Source organism: Macaca nemestrina, chromosome 4 (assembly GCF_043159975.1).
Source record: "Macaca nemestrina isolate mMacNem1 chromosome 4, mMacNem.hap1, whole genome shotgun sequence".
NCBI classification, from domain to species: domain Eukaryota; kingdom Metazoa; phylum Chordata; class Mammalia; order Primates; family Cercopithecidae; genus Macaca; species Macaca nemestrina.
In genome coordinates, this window is record NC_092128.1 from 148,349,157 (window position 1) to 148,357,436 (window position 8,280).

Sequence of the window (8,280 nt, forward strand, 5' to 3'; positions counted from 1 at the left end):
TACTAAATTACAAAAATTAGCTGGGCACAGTGGTGGGCACCTGTAGTCTCAGCTACTTGGTAGGCTGAGGCAGGAGAATCACTTGAACCCGGGTGGCAGAGGTTGCAGTGAGTGGAGATTGTGTCACTGTACTGCAGTCTGGCGACAGACCAAGACTCCATCTAAAAAAAAAAAAAAAGAAAAGAAAAAAAAAAAAAAGAAAGAAATCCATTTCTCAGAGACACAAAATGGAAGAACTAAGTCTGGCCCCAAGTTCAAAGGGTGGAGTAGGGCAGATCATGCATAACAAAATGGAGAGAGTCAGAAGGTGCAATGATGCATGCCTGGAGCCCAGAATAAGCTGGAAATTGAGCAAGAAGGAGCCAAGAAAGTTTCTGAAAACAGAGATGGAGCATCATCAGTTTTAAGCCTGAACGCACAGCTGGATGGATTGGCTTTTGGATGATGTCATGGGGTAAAGGTGGACACAAGTACGTTTAGGCATCACCTTGAATGGAAAAAAGAGAGCATGATAGCTGGAGAAAGAGCATCCAAGTGTTTCAATGGGAATGAGCTCTGATATCACCTTGAGATTGGAAAGCTTTTCACATCCTTCCAAGGGAATTACCGCTCCATTCTGGAATTAAAAAAAAAATCAGTATTTAATATTGCTTTGGAGAATTTCTAGTTCTTCATGTAACAAATCCTTTGAAATTGCACTGAAGTTACACTTGAATGTACTGTATTTGCCTGCCATTTACTAATTCACATGGGTTGTTCTGCCTAATCTCTACATCACAGCAAAATCATTTTCATGCTCCATTTCCTGGACACCACAGCCTCTTATTTCGTAGATAATGATCCTTTTTTCCACTATGATTACAAATGACTGGAAAAAAAATACACAAGTCTCAACCAGCCCCATGTAATAACCTGCCTACTGCCACAATGTGAGTTGCTGAGGGCTTTTTGTTTACTATTTTACTCCATGTAAGATGGTTACATGTCAAAGATTTTTACAATGTTAGAGGCTTTTAGAAGATCAAGAGTGGATAAAGAGATGTGATATGACTTTAGACTTTTTGATTTTGGCCTGGTTTGTCATTTGTCTCCACTTGTTTCTTCCAAACAATCTGCTACATTTTTCCATAATTTTATTGTACCTAAAATTTTAAACTTCTTATTAAAGTACAACATTACAGCAGGATGTATTTTTTTTTTTCAAAATTTGCCACAGCAATATATCTGGTCCCCAGTAATCTTTCAGAATTTTGCCATTCCCTAGCCAGAGATAGAGTAAATTTTTTCCTCACTTTGCAATTGAATGGGTGTTTGTGGCTGTCTTGATGAACAAAATTCAGGTCTAGTGACACTATACACTTCGGAGACAAGGTCATAAAAGAAAATATGGCTTCCACCTGACTATCCATGCTCATCTTTAAAACCCTGTCGCCATGTTGTGGGGAAGCCCAGACCACATGAGGAGGCCCCATGTAGGTGTTCCAGGCAAAAGCCCCAACTAAGGTTTCACCCAAAGCTAGCACCATTTCAATTCCATTTTAGCCAGCATCAGTTGGAAGACGTGGAAGTGAGAAAGCATCACATAATCCTAGTCCCCAGCCTTCCAGCTGCCCCAGCTGATGATGAAAGTAGTGAACACAAGTTATCCCTGCCAAGCTCTGCCCAAATTGCAGATTTATGAGAAAAGTTAATGTTGCTTTAAGCCACCAAGTTTTGCAGTGATTTCTTACCCATCACTGGGTGACTAGAACCAACACTCACACAGAAGACACATGTGATAATTATACAGGTTGATGAATTTGCACAAACTGAACACAGCCATGCAACCAGCACTCAGATCAAAAAATAGCTTCTCAGAAGCCTCATCACTCTTCCGGTCCCTCCCTCCAAAAGACAGCTACCATCCTAACATTTTTTGCCTAATTAATGTTTTTGCCTATCCTAATTAAATTTCTTTTTTGCCTATTTTAGTATTGACCAAAGCTGTCACATGGCTGTTGTGACCCCATTAGCAGCAACTTGCCCAGGACAATGAGGTAAGACCCCAGCCAAGGAATTCCTGCTTTTGGGAGCAATCAAAGATGATTGCTGTGTGCTATGAACTGAACCACATCCCCCTAGAATTCATGTTTGGAAGCCCTAACCCCCGGCGTGACCGTATTTGGAAATAGGACTTTACAGGAGGTAATTAAAAATAAATGAGGTCACAAGGGTGTGGCCCTAACCAAGAGGCATAGTGCCCTTCGAAGCAGAGGAGACGCCAGTAGAACAGGCACACAGAGGGAAGGCCACAGTCAGAAGGCAGCTGTTTACAAGCCAGCAAGAGAGCCCTCACTAGAAACTAAACCTGCTGGCACCTTGATCTGAGACTTTCCGCCTCCATAACTGATAAAATGAATGTCTGTCATTGCAGCCACCTAGTCTGTAATATTTTGCTAAGGCAGCCTGAGCAGTATTATACTGGATAATCAATGAAGCCTAACATCACTGTGGTAGAGAGCTTAGTTGAAAATGGGAAAACTGTTGGGCATGGTGGCTCATGCCTGTAATCTCCGGCCGAGGTGGGTGGATCACTTGAGGTCAGGTGTTCAAGACCAGCTTGGCCAACGTGGCAAAATCCCGTCTCTACTAAAAATACACAAATGAGCCAGGAATGGTGCCAGGCACCTTTAATCCCAGCTACTCAGGATGCCGAGGCACGACAATCGCTTGAACCCGAGAAGCGGAGATTGCAGTGAGCCAAGATAATGCTACTGACTCCAACCTGGGTGACAGAGTGAGACTCTGTCCCAAAAAAAAATAAAAAATAGAAAAAAGAAAGAAAAGGAAGGAAGGAAGGAAGGAAGGAAGGAAGGAAGGAAGGAAGGAAGGAAGGAAGGAAGGGAGGGAGGGAGGGAGGGAGGGAGGGAGGGAGGGAGGAAGGAATGAGAGAAAGAAGGAAGGAAGGAAGGAAGGAAGGAAGGAAGGAAGGAAGGAAGGAAGGAAGGAAGGAAGGAAGGAAGGAAGGGAGAAAGAAAGAGAGAAAGAAAGAAAGACACCTGTAATCCCAGCTACTCAGGAGTCTGAGGCACGAGAATTGCTTGAACCCAGGAAGTGGAGGTTGCAGTGAACGGAGATCATTCCACCGACTCCAGCTTGGGTGACAGAGTGAGACTCCGTCTCAAAAAAAATAGAAAAAAAGAAAGAAAGAAGAAAGAAAGGAAGAAAGGAGGGAAGGGAAGGGAAGGGAAGGGAAGGGAAGGGAGGAAGGAAGGAAGGAAGGAAGGAAGGAAGGAAGGAAGGAAGGAAGGAAGGAAGGAAGGAAGGAAGGAAGGAAGGAAGGGAGGGAGGGAAGGAAATGGAAGAACTGAGGCTGAATCTCCCCAAACCTGAATGATAGAGAAGAAGGCATGTTTGGGAGTTGATGATCATTAGACACGTTTAGGACACCTGCTTAAGCTGTCGACACTCCAGGACTAATGCCTCTCACAGTCACTGATGGCAGAGAAAGCCTATGGACTTTTAACTATAGTAGTTGACTACTGCCCTGACCACAGTTGTTGGGAAGAGGGGTGGGGAGCTGATCTAATTTGTGCCGAATGAATTTAACTTCTCTTTCTGAAGAATCAGAGAACCTATACATAGCCCAAACAGCTGTAGACACCAGAGCTCCATGGTCACATAATCCTAGAAGTTATAGCTGACTTGACTGGAACATATGAATGATCACAAATAAGCCACACACACAAAAAGAAAAATCAAGGCAAAGATAACAGGATCATGAGACAGATACTCTAAGAGATGCCCATATCATATTCTGAAACTCAGGGGGAGAGAGAGCAGAGGTATAAAGACAGAGACCTGGAGGTACTTCCTGCAAAGGGTACTGTGAGACTCCCCTCTCTTCTTCTAATCCATTTTTTAAAATTTTTTATTTTATTGCATTTTATTTTGAGACAGGGTCTCACTCTGTCACCCAGGCTGGAGTGCAGTGGCACCATAACAGCTCATTGCAGCCTTGACCTCCCAGGCTCAAGCAATCCTCCCACCTCAGCCTCCCAAGTAGCTGTGACAACCGGCATGCACCACCATGCCTAGCTAATTTTTGTACTTTTTCTAGAGATGGGGTTTCACTAGGCTGCCCAGGTTGGTCTCGAACTCTTGAGCTCAAGTGATCCTCCCGCCTCAGACCCCCGAAGTGCTGGGATTACAAGCATGTGCCACCGCATCTGGCCAAATTTATTTCTGTATACTGAGCTATTTGGCTGTACTGGGTGGCCAGGCATGCAGAGCACTGGACCCGGTGCTGACAGAGGCAATCCAGACCCTAAGTGCTTTGAACCTAAAACAGTTAACACATCCTCTTGCCTATTCAGAACTGATTCTGAACATTGACAGAGTTGAGGCTGAAAATTAAAGACACTAACTCTCTTTCCAGAATGGTCTGGTGCAAATCAGGACTATCACACAAGCACAGCATTTCTACCGATTTTCTTTTCTTTCTTTCTTTTTTTTTTTTTTTTTTTTTTTTTTTTTGAGACAGAGTCTTGCTCTGTTGCCAAGACTGGAGTGCAGTGGCATGATCTCAGCTCACTGTAACCTCCACCTCCTGGGTTCAAATGATTCCCCTGCCTCAGCCTCCCAAGGAGGTGGGCTTACAGGCACATGCCACCCTGCCTGGCCAATTTTTGCATTTTTAGTAGAAATGGGTTTCACTGTGTTAGCCAGGATGGTCTCAATCTCCTGACCTCATGATCTGCCCGCCTCGCCCTCCCAAAGTGCTGGGATTAGAGGCGTGAGCCACCATGTCCAGCCACTTTTACCAATTTTCTAAGCACCTCAGGATTAGTCAGAGGCTTTCAGTACTTTGTATATATCATATCACTTAGCATTGTGAAAACGCTGTAGTCTGTCCTCTTATTATTTATTTATTTATTATTTGAGATGGAATCTCACTTTGTTGCCCAGGCTGGAGCACAGTGGCACAGTCTCAGCTCACTGCAACCTCCACTCCTGGGTTCAAGCGATTCTCCTGCCTCAGCCTCTGTGGTAGCTGGGATTGCAGGTGCGCACCACCACACCTGGCTGATTTTGTGTTTTTAGTAGAGGCATGGTTTCACCACATTGGCCAGGCTGGTCTCGAACTCCTGACCTCAGGTGATCCACCTGCCTTGGCCTCCCAGAGTGCTGGGATTACAGGCATGAGCCACCATGCCCGGCCTGTCCTCTTATTATTTGTTGATGGATCTCTTTGCTCAGTTGATTGAGAACTTACTGAAATCATGCACTGTGGCCCAGTCAACTCCACAGTCTACTGGGTTTAAACCCAGGGACCACCATTTGAAATGTTCAATGTCTATAAATGAATAATTTTGTGAAAATTTTTTTTTAAAAAGACCTGATTTCTCTTCTCGTGTTGTTACTAACTTGTTGTGTCACCTTAGGCAAATCAGTAAACTATTCTGGACTTCAGTTTGCTGATAAAGAAAATAAAGACATGGGGCTATACCCTCTTTTAGATTCCTTCAAGCTTTGCCTCAATGTAGTCTATTTATATTCTGGCAAAGCTGTGAACTACTTATAGAAGAAAAATCAAAACCTCAGTGGCAGTCACCTCAAGGTAGTATCTAAATTAGGCTGTGATCTGTCCATCTGTTTATTTTGGAGATCAGTCATGTTCCTGTTTCAGAGCACTGATCCCGCGTATCGCCTCTTTCCCCCGGAGGCTGCCTGGCGTCCCATTTCAATCTTGTCTTATGTAGCTGGCTGATGTTTGATCTTCAGTTCACATTTGTTCCTGCTCTTATCACTCTTGGGAGGCTGTTATTACCCTCTTCCAATGCCATCAAAGGTCTTTAATGCCTACCTTTCAACATATTGTGTGTCATCTTGTAGACGCCGCTGAATGTTAGCTTAGCATTGCCCAGGGACATCCCAGACCTGGTGAATGACAAATGAGAAATGAACTGAAATTTCTCTCTTTCAACTGGTCTCAAAATAGAATTTCCAAATCATCAGGTTGGCTGCCCTTTTGGTGAAGGGATTCCTGAATATCATTTCTTCACATCTCTGTCTCCGGAATGAAGGGCTTGTAGGTGCAATGGAACAAAACTGATCTGAGAGCCAGGCACCTCTCCAAGTCTCAGTTCTGCCACTAACTAGCTTAAGTCTGCATTACACTGTAAGACACTCTACACCATTTATTTCTAGATACTATATGCAGATGTTCTAAGCTTGCCTCACAGAGATTGTGCCTAAATTGTGCCTACACTTGCCCAAAGTGCCTAAACTAGGTAGGCTCATGTAGTATCACAGTTTGCTATATTAGACGCTCTGGATGGATAAATACAATAAGACCCATAGCTTCCAATTAGAGATTGCTTATCTCTAAACCACAGTCTTAGAGGCAGCATTCCCAAAGCATGTTCCATAGAGCACAAGAGACACAAGTGGCTTCTTTAAAGCAGGGCTCCATGGTGTAGTGGACACTGTCATGTGCTACCCAGATCTTCAGCTCCTGGACAGAGTCACCCATTCCTTCAGTTGCTCCATCTCCAGAACTTGCCCTCAGCTGAAACGAACTGCCTTATTCAAAGCCACGCTCCCTTCCCAAAACAGCCTGCATACAATGCATCCAATGGTCAACATGGGGTGGCTCTGGGGAGGTGGCAGTGGTCTCCAAAAAGACAGAAAGAAGGAGAGTGGCTAGGGCTGAAAACCTACCTATTGCATACTATGTTCACTATTTGGGTGATGGGCTTGATAGAAACCCAAACCTCAGCAATTTGCAGCATACTCATGTAACAAGCCTGCACGTGTTTGAACCTAAAATAAAAACAAGCAAACAAAAAATTGATTGTGTATTCATAAAGACATTTTTTAGAAAAGGAATACCAACCAGGCACGGTGGCTCACACCTTTAATCCTAGCATTTTGGGTGGCCAAGGCCGGTGGATCACCTGAGGTCAGGAGTTCGAGACCAGCCTGGCCAACATGGTGAAACATTGTCTTTACTAAAAACACAAAAACTAGCTGAGGAGTGGTGGTGTCCGCCTGTAATCCCAGCTACTAGGGAGGCTGAGGCAGAAGAATCGCTTGAACCTGGGAGATGGGGGTTGCAGTGAGCCGAGACCGTGTCACTGCACTCCAGTCTGGGCAACAGAGTGAGACTCTGTCTCAAAAAATAACAATAATAATAACAAAGAAAAAGAAGACACCATTTTCATCAGATTTTCAGAGTGATCCCCCAACACTGAGAACAACTATGTCATATAGAAATGAAAAATAAATTAGCCTATTAATTAATTGCTGAGGGGATATTCCTTGCTCACATTCCAGCTCAAACCGTTTTTTTTTTTTTTAACTTTGAAGAACACTAGCATCCTAATGCAATTTCTCTTCACCCCCCAATGTTTGGAAATATCTGACTTATGCTTCCTTTTCTTCATGTATCTCCCTCCCACCCTCAGGCACATCTATTTGCTCAGCGATGTGGGTTGCGCTTGTCAATAATGGCACTTACAGTTCAGAGTAATGATCTCCTCTCGCCTTTCCCATCTGTTATTTCCATACCCCTGACGTCTTCATAGTAGCTTTTCAGGGAATAAGAAGATGCTGCTTTACAAACCATCCTTCTCTCTCGAAATACTTAATGTCGACATTGTTTGGGCTGCTCTTTATGAAACTCCCGAAGCATCATGACTGAAGCCATCATTCTGACTCTTTGTAATAATCACAACTCAATTTTCCAGCCGAGGTTGATTTCTGGCTGGCCTGTGGTCAGGACCATATATTCATAGGACTGCCTGTCATCTCCACCTTTAGACTCCAGCTATGGTTGGAACAGTTAATTTCCCTCATTTGTAATGTCACTTCCACCATCCCACCTAGTATATCATCCTCACATGAGCTCAGGACTGCCCTTCCAAGAGATCCCAAAGCATCCCCAGCTCCTCTAGACTAGGGAGGAGATAGTGGGTGGTGTCATGGGGACACGGGGCCTCTGTCCATTTGAAATCTTTTTTGTTGTTGTTGTTGAGATAGAGTCTCATTCTGTCACCCAGACTGGAGTGCAGTGGCACAACCTCGGCTCACTGCAACCTCTGCCTCCCAGGTTCAAGCAATTCTCCTGTCTCAGCTTCCCATGTAGCTGGGATTACAGGCACCCGCCACCATGCCCGGCTAATTTTTATACTTTTAGTAGAGACGGGGTTTCACCATGTTGGTCAGGCTGGTCTCGAATTCCTGACCCCAAGTGATCCGCCCACCTCAGCCTACCAAAGCATTGAAACAGGCATGAGC

The 8,280-nt window shown here is 44.3% G+C and overlaps 1 long non-coding RNA gene across 1 annotated transcript; it reads right to left on the reverse strand.

Annotated features, from left to right (window-relative positions):
• Positions 1-216: 216 nt before the first annotated feature.
• On the reverse strand, positions 217-7,796 carry LOC105466354 (uncharacterized). The gene is made up of 3 exons (XR_978153.2): positions 7,502-7,796; positions 5,846-5,919; positions 217-616 (listed from the first exon to the last, which is right to left on the reverse strand). It is a non-coding gene; the product is annotated as an uncharacterized lncRNA (long non-coding RNA).
• Positions 7,797-8,280: the final 484 nt, after the last annotated feature.